General features: G+C 36.6%; 1 pseudogene; it reads right to left on the reverse strand.

The window, feature by feature from the left end:
* Nucleotides 1-508: 508 nt before the first annotated feature.
* Nucleotides 509-20149, reverse strand: part of LOC113624256 (very-long-chain (3R)-3-hydroxyacyl-CoA dehydratase 1 pseudogene) — a 50480-nt pseudogene continuing 30839 nt past the window's right edge.

Genomic DNA, 20149 nt, shown 5'->3' on the forward strand with positions numbered 1-20149 from the left:
TGTTAAATATAGTCATCATGTTCTACATTATGCCTCTAGTACTTATTTGTCTTTTTAGTGGAAATTTGTACCTTTTGATGACCTTGCTCCAATTCTCCCTCCTCCCACTCTCAGCCTCTAGTAACCACACATATGAATCACGTTAATCATAAGTGGAAGCTTGTTTTAAGTTCTGTTATAATGGATTTATTTTCATTTTGCATGTAATTCTAGACTGGAGCCCTTAGTCCTGGGCTTACTTATAAGGTATGGCTTTTCTGAGGTTTTAGTGAAAAGTCTGAGATGTTCACCAAACCCTTCTAACTTGACAGAATTTGAATTTTGAACTCTTTCTCCCCAGCTCCATGCAGCTATTAAAATTTCTTCCTCCTAGTCACTTTTTGCTGGCCTTCTTATGTTCTCACTTTGTGAGTTTTTACTTTTGCAGCCACTAAAGGATTTTAGGAAATTTTGAATGCAAAATTTGAGGGGTGGTGCACAACCATTAATATAAAAATTTTGTACCTCATCATTCAGGATAGGCTAAGTTATTCTGTAATAAAAAGCAGAAAATCTCAGTTTTCAGCAGCTTAAAAGCAACAAGAGTTATAGCTTGCCTTAAACTAACACTCCAGGTAATAACAATTATGAACTCTACACTCTGGGTTTTATTTTTATTTTATTTATTTATTTTTTTTGCAGTACATGGGCCTCTCACTGTTGTGGCCTCTCCCATTGCGGAGCAGAGGCTCCGGACGCGCAGGCTCAGCAGCCATGGCTCACGGGCCTAGCCGCTCCGCGGCATGTGGGATCTTCCCGGACCGGGGCACGAACCCATGTCCCCTGCATCTGCAGGCGGACTCTCAATCACTGCGCCACCAGGAAAGCCCCTGGGTTTTTTTTTGTTTTTTTTTTTTTTTGTGGTACGCGGGCCTCTCACTGTGTGGCCTCTCCCGTTGCGGAGCACAGGCTCCAGACGCGCAGGCTCAGCGGCCATGACTCACGGGCCCAGCCGCTCCGCAACATGTGGGATCCTCCCGGACCGGGGCACGAACCCGTGTCTCCCGCATCGGCAGGCAGACTCTCAACCACTGTGCCACCAGGGAAGCCCCCTGGGTTTTAATTTAATGGTTATTTGAAAAATTACAGCTATCATACCAATCCCTTGACTTTAATCATATTATTACTTAAGTCAAGTTAATTAAAATAAAATTAGTCAATTTAAACAAAAATATGAAGAAAATAAAGTTGATGCCTGGAGATGGACAAAAATTTTGAAAGTGGTATCTCAGTCACTGATGTATGACAAATAAAGGATAAAATATTCTCCTAAATCCAAAGCAAATTTAGATTAAGAAAAATAGTTTGAGATGGTTACTTGAGCAATAAATATTAATTAAAGTAATATGATGCTTTCTATGGAAATTGACTATATTTTTGGTGCTGCATCACTAAGGAGGTATAGTCTTATAGAAATATTGGGTACATTCATAAATATTGAAAAATAAATATCACAGTAAATATTTAAACTCTTGTAACTTGATGCTTTACTAATACTACCATTAACTTTTCCATGACTTTAGGTAGATTTTGGATGAGGTAATGAGCTCTCTACTTTGGATTTCTTAGTGTCTAGTTTAAAGTTTGTACAATAAGCCATTATCGTACTACATTTTGAGATTTGCCAAAGATGAGTAAAACGAATTAGGGTTCCTCAGCCAGCTTATATAATTTTGACTTTGGCCATGAATATTTTACTCCTTTTCAGCTCCTCTTTCTGCTGTTTCTTAAATGACATCCCATGCAAGATTGTTGAAAGATGGCAGAGATCAACATGCCACTATTGTTTAAATGCAAGTCCATGACAACCTGAATCTAAAATGAATGCTCAAGTCAAGTGTTAATGAATCAGTACATTCATAATTGGAAAATAAGCCTTTTTCTCCCTCCCCCTGACTTGATAATACCTCTCATTATCTGGTGGTACTGAGAATGCCTGTGACAGGCATCCGAAGGCAAAGTTGGATGAAGAGCTATCCTAACCCCATTGATAGCAGAAGAAAAGGAAAAGAAGCTGGGATTTCCCCACCCACTGTTTATAGTCTTTTAATTAAGCTAAGACTTTGTTGTGTCATTTACAACTAGAGAACTGCACAGGCAGCTGCCTTTTACATATTGAGTGGGTATAAATAGAAGAATTAATATAGAAAAGATGAAAAAAACATGTGGATAATCGGTATCTGTTACCTCCTGAACACTATCATGTTTTTATTTTAAAAAGCCAGTCTGTGTACCTGCTATTTATTTATTTATTTTATTTTTGGCTGCATTGGATCTTTGTTGCTGCGTGCAGGCTTTCTCTAGTTGTGGCGAGAGAGGGCTACTCTTCCTTGCGGTGCACAGGCTTCTCATTGTGGTGGCTTCTCTTGTTGCAGAGCATGGGCTCTAGGTGCGTGGGCTTCAGTAGTTGTGGCCAATGGGCTCAGTAGTTGTGGCTTGTCAGCTCTAGAGCTCAGACTCAGTAGTTGTGGCACACAGGCTTATTTGCTCCGCAGCATGTAGGATCTTCCTGGACCAGGGCTCGAACCCATGTCCCTTGCATTGGCAGGCAGATTCTTAACCACTGCCCCACCAAGGAAGTCCCTGATCCTGCTTTTTTAAAACTGGATTTTCTAAACTAGAAAGATTAGATCCAGAATTCCGAACCTGTGGACATGAGATGAACTCCCTTTAATTCTCACCTAAAACTCTCTAAGCCGATTTCATAACTGTACATTAATTGTATGACTTTTTATTTAAGGTCTCTCTTTTCCTAGATAGCTACAATATTATATTAATTTCAGGTGTACAACATAGTGATTTACAATTTTATCGATTATACTCCATTTAAAGTTATTATAAAATGTTGGCTATGTTTCTTCTGCTGTACAATATATCCTTGTAGCTTATTTATTTTATATATAGTAGTTTGTACCTCTTAATCTCCTACCTCCATCTTTCCCCCACCTTCCTTCTCCCCACTGCTAACCACTAGATTGTCCTCTATATCTGTGAAACTGCTTCTGTTTTTTTATATTCGTTTGCTTTATTTTTTAGATTTCACATATAAGTGATAACATATAGTAGTTGTCTTTCTCTGTCTGACTTAGTTCACTAAGCATAATACCCTCCAGGATCATCCACATTGCTGCAAATAGCAAAATTTCATTCTTTTTTATGGCTGAGTAGTATTCCACTGTATATATATACCACTTCTTCTTTATCCATTCATCTTCTGATGGACACTTCCATATCTTGGCTATTGTAAATAATGCTGCTATAAATATCAGGGTGCTTGTATATTTTTTGAATGAGTATTTTCAGTTTTTTCAAATACATACCCAGGAGTGGAATTGCAGATAGTTCTATTTTTAGTTTTTTGAGGAAATTTCATACTGTTTTCCATAGTGGCTGCAAAAATTTACATTCCCACCAACAGTGTTCAAGTGTTCCCTTTTCTCCACATCCACACCAGCATTTGTTATCTGTGGTCATTTTGATGATAGACAGTCTGACAGGTGTGAGGTGATATCTCATTGTGGTTTTGATTTACATTTCTCTGATGATTAGCAATGTTGAATATATTTTCATGGACCTGTTGGCCATCTGTATGTCTTCTTCGAAAAAATGTCTATTCAGGTCTCTTGCCGATTTTTTAATCAGGTTGTATATTTTTTTGATACTGAGTTGTATGAGGTGTTTGTAGATTTTGGATATTAACCCCTTATTCGTCATATCATTTGCGAATATGTTCTCCCATTCAGTAGGTTGTTTTTTTGTTTTGCCAATGGTTTCCTTTGCTATGCAAAAGCTTTTAAGTTTAATTAGGTCCCATTTGTTTATTTTTACTTTTGTTCCCTTTGCCATAGGAGACAGATACAAAAAAATATTGCTACAATTTATGTCAAAGAGTGCTCTGCCTATGTTTTCTTCTAGAATTTTTATGGCTTCATGACTTACATTTAAGCAATTAATCCATTTTGAGTTTACTTTTGTAATGGTGTGATTTTATTGATGGTAAGCCATTAATCCATTTTGAGTTTATTTTTGTAATGGTGTGAGAAAGCAGTACAGTTTGATTCGTTTGCATGTAGCTGTCCAGTTTTCCCAACACCATTTCTCGAAGAGGCTTTTTTGCCTTTGTATATTCTTGCCTCCTTTGTAATAAATTGACCACATAAGTGTGAGTTCGTTTCTGGACTGTCTATTCCATTGATCTATATATCTCTTTTTGTGCCAGTACCATACTGTTTTGATTACTGCAGCTTTGTAGTATAGTATGAAGTCATGGAACATGATACCTCCAGCTCTGTTATTCTTTCTCAAGATTGTTTTAGCTATTCAGGGTCTTCTGTGTTTTGATACGAATTTAAAAATTATTTGTTCTGGTTCTGTGGAAAATGCCATTAGTATTTTGATAGGCATTGCATTGAACCTTTAGGTTGCGTTCAGTGGTATGGTCACTTTAACAATATCAGTTCTTCCAAACCATGAACATGGTATATCTTTCCATCTCTTTGTGTTGTCTTCGATGTCGTTCATCAGTGTCTTAAAGTTTTCCAAGTACAGATCTTTAACTACCTATGTTAGATTTATTCCTAGGTATTTTATTCTTTTTGATATGATTGCAAATACGATTGTTTCCTTAATTTCTCTTTCTGATACGTTGTTGTTGAAGTAGTGCAACAGATTTCTGTATATTAATTTTGTATCCTGCAACTTCCCTAAATTCATTGATGAGCTCTAGTAGTTTTTTGGTGGCATCTTTATATTTTCTGTGTATAATATTGTCATCAGCAAACAGTGACAGTTTAACTTCTTCCTTTCCAATTTGGATTCTTTTTACTTATTTTTCTTGGCAGATTGCAGTGGCTAGCACTTCTAATAATATGTTGAGTAAAAGTGGCAAGAGTAGGCATCCTTGTCATTCCTGAACTTACAGGAAATGCTTTCAGCTTTTCACCATTGAGTATGATGTTAGCTGTGTGCCTAAAGGCTCACATGCCTTTATTATTTTGAAGTATGTTCCTTCTATACCCACTTTCTGGAGACTTTTTAGAAAGTATGTTGACATACTTTTTAAGTATGTCATACTTTATAAGCATGTTTATCAACATAAATTAATGTTGAATTTTGTCAAAACCTTTTTCTGCTCTATTGAGAAGATCATACGATTTTTTTAACATCTTTATTGGAGTATAATTGCTTTACAGTGCTGTGTTAGTTTCTTCTGTATAAAAAAGTGAATCAGCTATATGTATATGTATATCCCCATATCCCCTCCCTCTTGCATTTCCCTAGCACCCTCCTTATCCCACCCCTCTAGGTGGTCACAAAGCACCAAGCTGATCTCCCTGTGCCATGAAGCTGCTTCCCACTAGCTATCTATTTTACATTTGGTAGTGTATGTATGTCAGTTTTACTCTCTAACTTCATCCCAGCTTATCCTTCCCCCTCCCTGTGTCCTCAAGTCCATTCTCTACATCTGTGTCTTTATTCCTGTCCTGCCCCTAGGCTCTTCAGAAGCATTTTTTTTACATTCCATACATATGGGTTAGCATATTAGTTTTTCTCTTTCTGACTTACTTCATTCTGTATGACAGACTCTAGGTCCATCCACCTCACTACAAATAACTCAATTTCATTCCTTTTTATGGCTGAGTAATATTCCATTGTATATATTGCCACATCTTCTTTATCCATTCTCTGTTGATGAACAATTAGGTTGCTTCCATGTTCTGGCTATTGTAAATAGTGTTGCAATGAACATTGTGGTACATGACTCTTTTTGAATTATGGTTTTCTCAAGGTATGTGCCCAGTAGTGGGATTTCTGGGTCATATGGTAGTTCTATTTTTAGTTTTTTAAGGAACCTCCATACAGGTCAATATCTCTGATGAACATAGCTGCAAAAATCCTCAACAATATACTTGCAAACAGAATCCAACAGCTCATTAAAAGGATCATACACCGTGATCAAGTTGGGTTTATCCCAGGAATGCAAGTATTCTTCAATATACACAAATCAAACAATGTGATACACCATATTAACAAACTGAAGGATAAAAACCATGTGATAATCTCAGCTGATGCAGAAAAAGCTTTTGACAATACCCATCACCAATTTATGATAAAAATCCTCCAGAAAGTAGGCATAGAGGGAACTTACCTCAACATAATAAAGACCATATATGACAAACCCACAGCCAACATCGTTCTCAATGGTGAAAAACTGAAACCATTTCCTCTAAGGCCAGGAACAAGACAAGGTTGCCCACTCTCACCACTATTATTCAACATAGTTTTGGAAGTTTTAGCCACAGCAATCAGAGAAGAAAAAGAAATAAAAGGAATCCAAACCATAAAAGAAGAAGTAAAACTGTCACTCTTTGCAGATGACATGATACTATACACCAAGAATCCTAAAGATGCTACCAGAAAACTACTAGAGCTAATCAATGAATTCAGTAGAGTAGCAGGATACAAAAATTAATGCACAGAAATCTCTTGCATTCCTATACACTAATAATGAAAAATCTGAAAGAGAAATTAAGGAAACACTCTCATTTACCATTGCAAAAAAAGAATAAAGTACCTAGGAATAAACCTACCTAAGGAGACAAAAGACCTGTATGCAGAAAACTGTAAGACACTGATAAAAGAAATTAAAGATGATACAGATGGATAGACATACCATGTTCTTGGATTGGAAGAAACAACATTGTGAAAATGACTCTACTACCCAAAGCAATCTACAGATTCAATGCAATCCCTATCAAACTACCACTGGCACTTTTCACAGAACTAGGAACAAAAAATCTCACAATTTGTATGGAAACACAAAAAACCCCATATAACCAAAGCAATCTTGAGAAGGAAAAACGGAGGTGGAGGAATCAGACTCCCTGACTTCAGACTATACTACAAAGCTACAGTAAACAAGGCAGTATGGTACTGGCACAAAAACAGAAAGATAGATCAATGGAACAGGATAGAAAGCCCAGAGATAGACCCACGCACATTTGGTCACCTTATCTTTGATAAAGGAGGCAAGAGTACATAATGGAGAAAAGACAGCCTCTTCAATAAGTGGTGCTGGGAAAACTGGACAGCTACATGTAAAAGAATGAAATTAGAACACTCCCTAACACCATACACAAAAATAAACTCAAAATGGATTAAAGACCTAAATGTAAGGCCAGGAACTATAAAACTCTTCGAGGAAAACATAGGCAGAACACTCTATGACATAAATCACAGCAAGATCCTTTTTGACCTACCCCCTAAAGAAATGGAAATAAAACCAAAAATAAACAAATGGGACCTAATGAAACTTAAAAGCATTTGCACAGCAAAGGAAATCATAAAATAGATGAAAAGACAACCCTCAGAATGAGAGAAAATATTTGCCAATGAAGCAACTGACAAAGGATTAATCTCCAAAATATACAAGCAGCTCATGCAGCTCAATATCAGAAAAATAAACAAACCAATCCAAAAATGGCAAAAGGCCTAAGCAGACATTTCTCCAAAGAAGATATACAGATATCCAACAAACACATGAAAAGATGCTCAATATCACTAATCATTAGAGAAATGCAAATCAAAACTACAATGAGATATCACCTCACACCAGTCAGAATGGCCATCATCAAAAAATCTACAAACAATAAATGCTGGAGAGGGTGTGGGGAAAAGGGAAACCGCTTGTACTGTTTATGGGAATGTAAATTGATACAGCCACTATGGAGATCTTATGATTTTTATTCTTCAAATTGTTAATGTAATGTATCACACTGATTGGTTTGCAGATATTGAACCAGCCTTGCAACCCTGGGACAAATCCCACTTGATCATGGTGTATGATCCTTTTAATGTATTGTTAGATTCAGTTTGCTAATATTTTTTGAGAATTTTTGCATATATGTTTGTCAGGGACCCTGGTCTATAATTTTCTTTTTTGTGATGATATTTTTGTTTAGTTTTGGTATGAGGGTGACGCTGGCCTTGTAGAATGAGTTTGGAAGTACTCCTTACTCTGCAATTTTTTGAAATAGTTTGAAAAGGATAGGTGTTAACTTTTCTTTAAATGTTTTGTAGAATTCACCTGTGAAACCATCTGGTGCTGGACCTTTGTTTTTGTAAAATTTTTTAAATTACTGATTCAATTTCATTACTGGTAATTGGTCTGTTCATATTTTCTATTTAAACCTGGTTCAGTCATGGGAGACTGTAGATTTCTCAGAATTTGCCCATTTTTTCTGAATTGTCCATTTTGGTGGCATGTAGTTGTTTGTAGTAATCTCTTGAGTCTTTGTATTTCTGTGATGTCAATTGCAAATTTTCCTTTTTCATTTCTGATTTTATTGATTTGAGTCATCACTCTATTTTTCTTGGTGAGTCTGGTTAAAGCCTTATCAATTTTATTTATCTTTTCAAAGAATGAGCTCTTAGTTACATTGATCTTTTCTTTTCTTTTCTTTTTAGTCTCTATTTCATTTATTTTTGCTCTGATCTTCATGATCTCTTTTCTTCTGCTTCTTCTGGGGTTTTGTTTGTTCTTCTTTTTCTAATTCCTTTAGGTGTAAGGTTTGAAATTTTGAGATTTTTTTTGTTTCCAGAGGTAGACTTTATCACTTTAAATTTCCCTCTTAGAACTAATTTTGCTACATCCCATAGATATTTTTTTTCATGAAGCTGTTTATTCCTGTTATTAACCCTTAGACTCAAGTAATCCTGGTTATTCTGCAAAAAACACCTTGTTGTAGGAATCATTACATCTTCCCTTTCAATAATCACCTCTCCATGAAGCACCTTTCTTCTCTGATGTAACATATGAAAGTAGATTGTGGTAACAATGGTATATATGAGGCCATGGTTATAAGAAGGAAATAATAGTAGTCAAAAGAAGCATTGTATTTATTCGGAAGTCTTATTGAGAACATTCCTTTTTTCTTCACATATGGTAAGGCAGCATATATCGTAAGAAGTTCACCAGCAACTCTGACAGGATATAAATGATAAAAAAATTATATTAGTTTTATACTGTGAGTAAAGAGCCACACCATAAAGATTCTTGAACTCACTTGGACCCCAGCCACAAGCACAGAAGTAGGTACAATTCCGCAAGCAAGGCAAATGTCTGGGAAAATTTAAGTGTCTTCTAAATACTTTTATATAAACCTTTGTGTATTCCTTTTTCCATATAAAAATGTACCAGCCAGTACATTTTTAACTACAGTGCATGTAGTAGCCAGTACCAGCCGCCCTGCAGTCATGGTGATGCTGTAGAAGGTGAGCCAGGCGGTGGCCAACAAGCCCAGGCACTTCCTCTTGCCCATGGCCTCTGAGGTGCTGCCATTGGTGCTGTCCTCCTCACCAGACGCCATGGTGGCTGCACAGCCAGGGGATGTGGATGAGAGGAGCAGGGGAGTGGGAGGGGGCCCAGCTGAGCACACCGCTGAAGCACCACCACCCGCTGCCACTGCATCCATCAGGCGCCCCGTGTGCCACACACAGGGAGCTCAGCACTGCCAGCCCAGCCACCCACAGGGGGAGGAGCGGGCACCTCCATGCCCCATAGATTTTGAATTATTGTGTTTTCATGTTCATTTGTTTCCAGATATTTTTTATTTCTTCAGTGATCCATTGGTTGTTTAGTAGCATATTGATTAGCCTCCATGTGTTTGTGTATTTTGCAGTCTTTATTTCTATAGTTGATTTCTAGTCTCATAGCATTGTGGTCAGAAATGATGGTTGATATGATTTCAGTTTTCTTAAATTTACTGAGACCTGCTTTATAGCCTAGTATGTTCCATGTGTATCCATGTGCACATGTTCCATGTGTATTTGAAAAGAATGCATATTCTGCTTTTCAGTGGAATATTATATATATATGTGTGTGTGTGTATGTATGTATGTATATATGTATATACACACGTGCGCATGCACACACACACATATATATATACCATGTGGTCTAACATGTTGTTTAAGGGTTGTGTTTCTTTATTGATTTTCTGTCCACATGCCCTACTGTTATTGGGTTACTGTCAATTTCTCCCTTTATGTCTGTTAATATGTGCTTTATGTATTTAGGTACTCCCATGTTGGGTCCATATATATTTAAAATTGTTATATCTTCTTCTTTGATTGATTCCCTTGATCTTTATGTAATGTCCTTCTTTGTTTCTTGCTACAATCTTTATTTTAAAGTCTATTTTGGCTGATATAAGTACTGCTACCAGGCTTCCTTTTAATTTCCATTTGCATGGAATATCTTTTTCCACTCCCTCACTTTTAGTCTGTGTGTGTCTTTAGATCTGAAGTCAGTCTCTTATAGGCAGCATATATATAGGTCTTGTGGCAGCATATATATATATCTTGTTTTAGTATCCATTTAGACATTCTTTGTCTTTTTTTTTTTTTTGGCGGTACGCGGGCCTCTCACTGTTGTGGCCTCTCTCATTGCAGAGCACAGTCTCCAGACGTGCAGGCTCAGCGGCCATGGCTCACAGGCCCAGCCGCTCCGCGGCATGTGGGATCTTCCCGGACCGGGGCACGAACCCATGTCCCCTGCATCGGCAGGCAGACCCTCAAACACTGCACCACCAGGGAAGCCCTGTTCTTTGTCTTTTGATTGGAGCATTTAGACCATTTACATATAAAGTAATTATTGATAGGCATGTACTTATTGCCATTTTGTTAATTATTCTAAGTTGTTTTTGTAGTTCTTTTTTGTTCCTTTCTTTGTCTTTTGTTCTCTTGTGATTTGATGATTGTAATTAGTGTTATATTTGGATTCCTTTCTGGGTTTGGGGTATGTATCTATTATAGATTTTTGGTTTGTGATTACCATGAGGTTTACATATAGCTATTTATATATACATATATATATATATGTATATATATGATTATTTAAGTTGATAATTTCTTAATTTCAAACACATTTTAACAACACTACACTTTTACTCTCCTTCCCTCACAATTACTGTTTTGACATCATATTTTACATGTAATTGTTTTGTGTATCCCTTAACTGCTTATTGTAGATATAGATGATTTACTACCTTGCCTGAATATTTGCCTTTACCAATGTGTTTTTTCCTTTTGTAATTTTCATGCTTCTAGTTGTAGCCATATCCTGGGGCTAGTGCCGGCCCCCTGGCAGGCAGAACCAAGTCCTGGTGTCTCTTTCTGTAGGGCCCAGGGTACCCAGAGCTGTTATCAGACCACTGGTGTGTGGAGTCAGTTCCTGACACAGCTGACTGAGGGGCCCAGGGTGTCAAGAAGCTTGTGTTGTCCTCCTGTTGAGTGGGGCCTGACCCCATGGTGGCTGGAGGGGACCAAGGTTTTTCAGATCTGATTTTGACCTGCTGGTGGGCAGGGCTGGGGCCCATCATGTCCCAGGGCTGGTACCAGCCTGCTGATGGGTGAGCTGTTTCCTGCCATGGCAGGCTGAGGGGCTGCAATAGTCCTGGGGCTGGTGTCCGCCTGCTGCTCGGTGGGGCCAGGGCCCAGGTGGTCCTGGTGCTGATACCTCCCATTGGGAGTGGAGCTGGGTCCCAGTGTCTCTGGCTGCAGGGCCCTGGGGGGGGGGGGGCCGTCTCAGTTCTAGTGCCTGCACACACATGTCCTGAGCCCTCTGGTGGACAGGGCCATGTCCAGGGACAGCTCTAAGCTCACAGAGTCTTAAAGCAACCTGCCTGCTGGTGGGTGGGGCTGTGTCCCTTCCCAGCTAGTTGCTTGGCCTGAGACATCTGACTCCTGGAATTTACAGGCTGGTGGGTAGGGGCTGGGCTGGGTCCAAAGGCTGATGAGCTCAAGGAAGGATTCCACATTGGTGCTTGCCAGCACCAGTGTCCACATGGTAGAATGAGTGCTCCACAATGTCTGCTGCTGGTGTCTGTGTCTCCAGGATGAGCTCTAGTTGCCTCTTGCCTCTCTGGGAGACTCTCCAAGATCAGCAGGTGACTCTGACCCAAGCTACTTTCGAATTATTGCTTCTGCCGTGAGTCCCAGAGCATGTGAGATTTTGTGTGTGCTCTTTAAGTGTGGAGTCTCTATTTCCCACAGTCCTCTGTGTCTACCAAAAGTAAGCCCCACTGGACTTCAAAGCTAAACATTCTGGAGGCTTGTCTTCCTGGTGTAGGACCCCTATGCTGGGGAACCCAATGTGAAGCTTAGGCCCCTCGTGCCTTGGGGAGAACCTCTGCAATTGTAATTATTCTCCCGATTATAGGTTGCCCACCTGGGGGTATAAGTCTTTACTATACCGCGATTCCACCCCCCCCACCTGTCTTATTGTGGTTCCTTCTTTATATCTTTAGTTGTAGATGATCTATTCTGGTAGATTCTAGCCTTTCTCATCAATAGCTTCTCTGTAAATAGTTGTAATTTTGGTATGCCCAAGAGAGGAGGTGAGCTCAGGGTCTTCCTACTACACCATCTTGGCCAAGCCTCCAATATATTATTTATACTTCTTTTACTGATTATCTTTATAGCTTTAAATAATATTTAAAATTCTCTTTCTATCAATATTAGTCAGTATCCTGACTCAACTCTGTAAGATGAAAAATGAGTTCTACCCTTTTCTTTATGTTCCTCCCCTGCCTCCCACTTTCCATCTTCTGTCAGTTACACTTTCACATTAGTTGTTTCTCAGCAACAACAAATCCATATCTTGTCTGAAGGCTGACTCTAAACATTAAAAACTAGTACATACTATTTTCATATTTATACGTATGTAAATATTTTTCTCCCATTTGTTCAGGAAGTGCGCTAGGATTACATCTTTCTTTACATGGTCACTATCTGATCTCTTGGCCACTTAAAAGAGATTATACTTATTAAAAATATTTAATGAACTCTATTTTCTTACACCATTATTTTATTTTGTTACATATTTCAAACATGATTTTATTGTACAGCTTTTGTTTTTCCTGGACTTTTAATTGCTATTATTTTCTCTTTCATTAAAAAAAAAAGTCCTTATCAGATTTTCAAGTTGTCCTGCCCTCTCAGTCATATCATCTAAAGCATGGAGTCCCAATTTTTCCCCCAGGGAACTTTGTCCTAAAGACCTCCTTCCTACTTTAATGTGGCCTGGCTTTTCCTACAGCTGCTGGCAATGCTCATCCTAGAACTTCTCTTCACCACTAGGTAGGAGGGGTCTTATGGTCCAGTTGCCTATCATCTTCATCATTTCTCTTTGGAAAAAACCCCAAATTTTAACTGAGCATATTGCTGCCTGAGGTAAAACACATTTCCCAGCCTTCCTCAGTTTGGTATGACTGTATGGCAGTTCTGGCCAATGAGGTGGAAACAGAAGTGTAGTGCAGGACTCCTCACAATACTTTTAAAGGAACCTGACTCCGTAGTTTTTTTGCCTTCTGCATTTTCTCCTTGCTCAAGCCTATAACTATGACAGCTGGCATTCCACTGTCCATCTTGCAACATTATATGATGCTGAATGTGGGAGCAAAATGCTTAGGTGGTGGAACAGAAAGATAAGTCCCTAGATCCAAAATGATAATGGGTAGATAGCACATCAGTTCTACATTGCCTTTCTTTTATGTGAGAAAGTAATACAACTCTATCCTGTTTAAATTACTCATTTATTTTGTCTGTTACATGCAGCAAACCTAATTCTATCTGATATGGATTCACAGTTTCCATAATCCTATGTCTTCTTCTTCCTTGCTTTTCTGAGTATAGTCCTACACTATATTGTTGTAGCATTGATTATTTGTTTTATAGCCACTTTCTAAACCGTTTAGAGAATTTCCTACTTTATTAATCTTCATAGGAGAAAAGAGACCACTTCATTTTATAAGAGCTGAAAATGCCAAATAATTGCAGCTAAGTCATAAACATTTGCTAGAACATCATAGTTAATTGCATACAGAAGGTGGAAGAACAGAGAATGTGAAAAAAAGGCACAACCCAATTCTTAAAAGCCTTGCTCTAAGAGTGATAGACATCACTTTTTACTCACATTCCATTGATAGAGACCAGTCATATGAACCACATAGAGAAAGGGTGTCTGAGAAAGGCAGTTTCTAACTAAAAAGCTGCTATAGGGACTTCCCTGGTGGCGTGGTGGTTAAGAATCTGCCTGTTAATGCAGGGGACACAGGTTTGAGCTCTGGCCTGGGAAGATCCCACATACCACGGAGCAACTAAGTCCATGTGCCACAACTACTGAGCCTGTGCTCTAGATCCTGCGTGCCACAACTACTAAGCCTGTGCACCTAGAGCTCATGCTCCGCAACAAGAGAGAAAGCCCGCTCACAGCCACAAAGACCCAATGCAGCCAAAAATAAATAAATAAAATATATAAAATAAAATAAAATAAAAAGCTGCTATAAAGAAGGACCATAAATTTTGGAAGTCTGTTAACCATCTCTGCCATAATTCATAACATTAAATATTTTAATACTGTAAACCATTGTCTTTTCTTTTTTCTTTTCCTTGTGTGTATGTATAAAGGTATATGAATTTACCATTGAAGTTCCTGACTCATCTTTCGAATGGGAGCTCATGCATTTTCTCATTAGCATCTATGAGCTCTCTATTTCAATGTACATTGATTTTTACCTGTCATGTTTTTGAAAATTTGCTCCCCAGTTTATTAGTTTCTTAATTAGATTTTATGGTTGGTTTTGGTTTACAATATAAACATCATATCAAATCTTTTGCTTTGCAATTTTTATTCTTCCTTGTTTTTAAGTTGAGTATATTCTACTTCTTCTCAGAGATCAAAAAACTATACATTAAAATGTGCCTACGGATTTTTATTTGTAGGTTTTTATAAATTTCTAGTGTTCAAAATTATAATTTGATATCTTTATACACTACAAAGTGATCAGCACCATATATCTAGTTATCATCCATCACCATAAAGTTGACCCCTTCACCCATTTCACCTCCCCGCAACCCCCTTCCCCTCTGGTAAACACTAATCTGATCTCTGTATCTATGAGTTTGTTTTTGTTTTATTTTATTTTAAAATTCCTTTTGTTTTTTTTTTAGCATTCTGCATATGAGTGAACTCATACTGTATTTGTCTTTCTCCATCTGATTTGTTTTGCTTAGAGTAGTACCTTCTAGATACATCCATGTTGTCATGATGACAGGATTTTTTCCTTTTTATGGCTGAATAATATTCCATTTTGTATATATCTTTCTTTATCCATTCATCCATCAGTGGATACTTAGGTTGCTTCCATGTCTTGGCTATCATAAATAATGCTGCAGTGAACACAGGGATGAATATAACTTTTTGAATTAGTGTTTTTGTGTTCTTTGAATAAAAACCCAGAAGTGGAATACCTGTGTCATATGGTAGTTCTATTCTTAGTATTTTGAGGAATCTCCATAGTATTTTCCATAGTGACTGCATCAATTTACAGTCCCACCAACAGTGTACAAGGGTTCCTTTTTCTCCACAAACTCTCCAACATTTATTTCTTGTCTTTTCAGTAATTGCCATTCTAACAGGTGTGAGAGATATCTTGTTGTGCTTTTGATTTACGTTTCCCTAGTAATTAGTGATGTTGAACATCTTTTCAGGGGCTTGTTGGTCAAACATATGCTTTCTTTAAAAAAAATGTCTGTTCAGAACCTTTGCCTATTTTTTAATCAGGTTGTTTGTTTTTGTTGTTGTTGAGTTCTTCATATGAGTTCTTTATATATTTTGGATATTAACCCTTTATTGAAGATACGATTTGCAAGTATCTTCACTCATTCAGTAGATGGCCTTTTAATTTTGTAAGTGGCTTCCTCTGCTGTGCAGAGGCTTCTCAGTTTGATGTAGTCCCATTGGTTTAATTTTGCTTTTGTTTCCGTTCCCCTTGGATTCAGATGTACAAAAATACCACAAAAACCAATGTCAATAAGGTTATCGCTGATGTTTTCTTTTAGTAATTTTATGATTTCAGGTCCTACATTCAAGTCTTTAATCCATTTTGAGTTAATTTTTGTGTGGTATAGTTTCATTTTTTTCATATGGATCTCCAGTTTTCCCAACATTTATTGAGGAAACTGTTGTTTTTCCATCGTATGTTCTTTACTCGTTTGCAGTAAACTAATTGTTCATATATGTGTGGGTACATTTCTGGGCTCTCAATTTTGTTTCATTAATCTATATGTCTGTTTTTGTGCCAGTGTAATACAGTTTGATTACTGTTTTTTTGTAGTATAGTTTGAAATCAGGGAGTGTGATACCTCCAGCTTTGTTCTTTTTCCTCAGGATTGTTTTCGTTATTCAGGATCTTTTGTGGTCCCATACAAATTTTAGAATTCTTTTACTTTTGTGAAATATGGCATTGGAATTTTGATAGGGATTTCATTAAATCTGTCAATTGCTTTGGGTAATATGGACATTTGAATAATATTAATTCTTCCAATCAAGGAACATGGAATATCTTTTCATTTATTTGTGTCTTCTTCAATTTCTTTCATCATTTCTTGTAGTTTTCAGTGTACAGGTCTTTAAATTCCTTGGTTAAATTTATGCCTAGGTATTATATTCTTTTTGATGCAATTGTAAATGAGATTGTTTTCTTAATTTCTCATTTAGATAGTTGGTTATTAGTGTATAGAATGCCATGGAGTTTTGTGTATTGATTTTGTATGCTTCAACATTACTGAGCTCTTTATTAGTTCTAACGTTTTCTTGGTAGAGTCTTTAGGATTCTCTATATACAGTATCATATTGTCTGCAAATCATGGCACTTTTACTTCTTCCTTTTCGATTTGGATGCCTTTAATTTTTTTCCTACCTAATTGCTGTGGCTAGGACTTCCAATACTATATTGAATAAAAGTGGCTGGAGTGGGCATCCTTGTCTTGTTCCTGATCTTAGAGGAAATGCTTTCAGCTTTTCATCATTGACTATGATATTAGCTGTGGGCTTGTCATATATGGGCTTTCTGATGTTGAGTTACATTCTCTCTACAGCCACTGTTGAGAGTTTTTATCATAAATGGATATTAAATTTTGTCAAATGCTTTTTCTGCATCTATTGAGTTGATCATATGATTTTTATTCTTCATTTGGTTAATGTGATATATCATGTTGATTGATTTGCAGATGAACTATCCTTTTATCCCTGGAATAAATTCTGCTTGATCATGATGTATGATCCTTTTAATGTATTGTTGGATTTGGTTTGTTAATATTTTGTTGAGGATTTTTTCATCTATGTTCATCAATGATATTGGCCTGTAATTTTTTTTTTTTATTTGTGGTGTCCTTGTCTGGCTTTGGTATCAGGATAATGCTGGCTTCATAAAGTATGTTTTTAAGGTTTACATCTTCTTCAATTTTTTGAAAGAGTTTCACAAGGATAGGTATTAAATCTTCCTTAAATATTTTGTAGAATTTACCAGCAAAGTCTTCTAGGCCTGGGTTTTTCTTTGCTGGGAGACTTTTCAATACTGTTTCAGTCTGTTCAATTTTTTTTATGTTTCATAATTCAGTTTTGGAAAATTGTATGTTCCTAGGAATTTATCCTTTCTTTCTAGGTTGTCCAATTTGTTGGCATATGAGTGTTTGTAGTAATCTCTTACAATCCTTTGTATTTCTCTGGTATCACTTGTATTTCTTTTGTCATTTCTAATTTCATTTATTTGAGTCCTCTCTCTTTATTCTTCTGATCTGTCTAGTTTAAAGTTTGTCAATTTTTTTTAACTTTTTAAAGAATCAGCTCTTAGTTTCATTGATATTTTCAATCATTTTTAGTCTGTATTTCATTTATTCCCACTCTGATCTTTATTATTTCCTTCCTTCTACTAACTTTGGACTTCATTTGTGCATCTTTTTCTAGTTCCTATAGGTGTAAATTTAGATTGTTTATTTGGGATTTCTCTTATTTCTTGAGGTAGACCTATATTGCTCTGAACTTTCTTCTTAGAACTGCTTTTGCTGCATCCCATAGATTTTAGTATGTTGTATTTCTGTTTTCATTTGTCCCTAGGTATTTTTTAATTTCTCCTTTGATTTCTTTGATGATCCATTGATTGTTCAGTAGCATGGTGTTTAATCTCCACATGTTTGTGGCTTTTCCTATTTATTTCTTGTGATTGATTTCTGGTTTCATATCACTGTGGTCTGAGAAAATGCTTGATATAATTTCAGTCTTCTTGAATGTATTAGGATTTGTTTTGTGACCTAACATGTAGTCTTTCCTAGAAGATGTTCCATGTGCACTTGAGAAGAATGTGTAATCTGATACTTTTGGATGGAATGTTCTATAGTTATCTATTAATCCATTTGGTCTAACATGTCATTTAACTGCAATATTTTCTTATGGATTTTCTGTATACATAATTTTTTCCATTGATGTGAGAGGGAGTGTTAAAGCCCTCTACTATATTGTACTGCTTTCAACTTCTTTAAGTCTGTTAATATACACTTCATGTATCTTGGTGCTCCTTTGTTGGGTGCATATACATTTACAAATGTTATATCTTCTTGTTGGATTGACCCCTTTATCATTATGTAATTCCCTTCTTTGTCTTTTATTTGTCTTTGCTTTAAAGTGTATTTTATCTGATAAGAATATAGCTACTCCATATTTCTTTTCATTTCCATTGCATGGAATATCTTTTTCCAGTCCTTAACTTTCAGTTTGTGTGTTTCCTTTCTGTAGTGAGCCTCTTGTAGGCAGCATATAGATAGGTCTTTTTTTTAAAAAAAAAAAATTCATTCCACCATTCTATGTCTTTTGATTGTCAAATTTAGCCCATTTTCATTTAAAGTAATTATTGACAGGTATGTACTTATTGCCAGTCTGTTAATAATTTTCTGACAGTTTCTGTTCTTCTCTTTTCCTCTTTCCTGAGTTTTAGTGGTTTTCTTTAGTGTTATGTTTATATTTCTTATTTTCTTTTGTGTATTTACTATAAGTTTTTTCCTTGTGGCTACTGTGAGGTTCACATATAATATTCTATGTAAATAGTAGCCTGTTTTAAGTTGGTAGTAACTTAAATTTGAACACATTCCAAAGTTTTATCTTTTTTTTAACCCCCCCATGTTTTATCTTTAGATGATACATTTCACATCTTTTTATTTTATGCATCTTAGCTAATTATTGTAATTTTAATTTTACTACTTTTGTCTCTTAACCTTCATGCTTGTTTTATAAGTGATTGATACACTACCTTTATTATATATTAACCTTTTCCTGTGAATTTTTTACTTTTGTATGTTTTCTTATTATTAATTAGTGCCATTTCTTTTCAGCTCTAAAGAAGTGCCTTTAATATTTCTTGTAAGGATAGTTTAGTGGTGATGAATTCCTTTAGCTCTTGCTTATCTGGGAAACTCTTGATCTCTTCTTTAATTCTGAATGATAACCTTCCTGGGTAGAGAATTCTTGGTTGGAAGTTTTTTCCTTTCAGTGCTTTGAATGTGTCATGCTACTCCCTTCTGGCCTGTAAAATTTCTGCTGAAAAATCTGCTGATAGCCTTAAGCGGTTTCCCTTGTATATAACAAGTTGTTTTTCTCTTACTGCTTTTAGAATCCTCTCTTTTTCCTTAACGTTTACTATTTTAACTATAATATGTCTTGCTGTGTGTCCCTTTGGGTTCACCTTATATGGAACTCTCTGGGCTTCCTGGCCCTGGATGCCTGTTTTCTTCCCCAGAATAGAAAAGTTTTCAGCCACTATTTAGCCAAGTACTTTTTCTGGCCTTTTCTCTCTCTCTTCTCCTTCTGGGACTCCTATAATGTGAATGTTATTCTGCTTGATGTTGCCCCGAATGTCTCATAAGGTATCTTCATTTTTTTAAAATTCTTTTTTCACTTTGCTTCTCTGTCCAAGATAGTTCATTATTTTGTCTTTCAGCTCACTTACTCATCCTTCTACCTCATCCAGTCTGCTGTTGAATCCCTCTAGTGTATTTTTCAGTTGAGCTGTAACTTCTGTTTCATACTTTCTTATATTTTCTATCTCTTTGTTGAAGTTCCCCGGAATTCTATGAACATGTTTATGACAATTACTTTGAACTCTTTATCAGGTTGATTTTTTATTTCCATTTTGTTTAGCTCTTTTTCTGAGGTTTAGTCTTATTCTCTTGATTGGAACATATTTTCTGTTTCCTTATTTTACCTAATTCTCTGTGT

The sequence above is a fragment of the Aethalodelphis obliquidens genome, unplaced genomic scaffold (genome assembly GCF_003676395.1).
Source record: "Aethalodelphis obliquidens isolate GAN/ISIS:26980383/991018 unplaced genomic scaffold, ASM367639v1 scaffold13, whole genome shotgun sequence".
Taxonomy (NCBI): domain Eukaryota; kingdom Metazoa; phylum Chordata; class Mammalia; order Artiodactyla; family Delphinidae; genus Aethalodelphis; species Aethalodelphis obliquidens.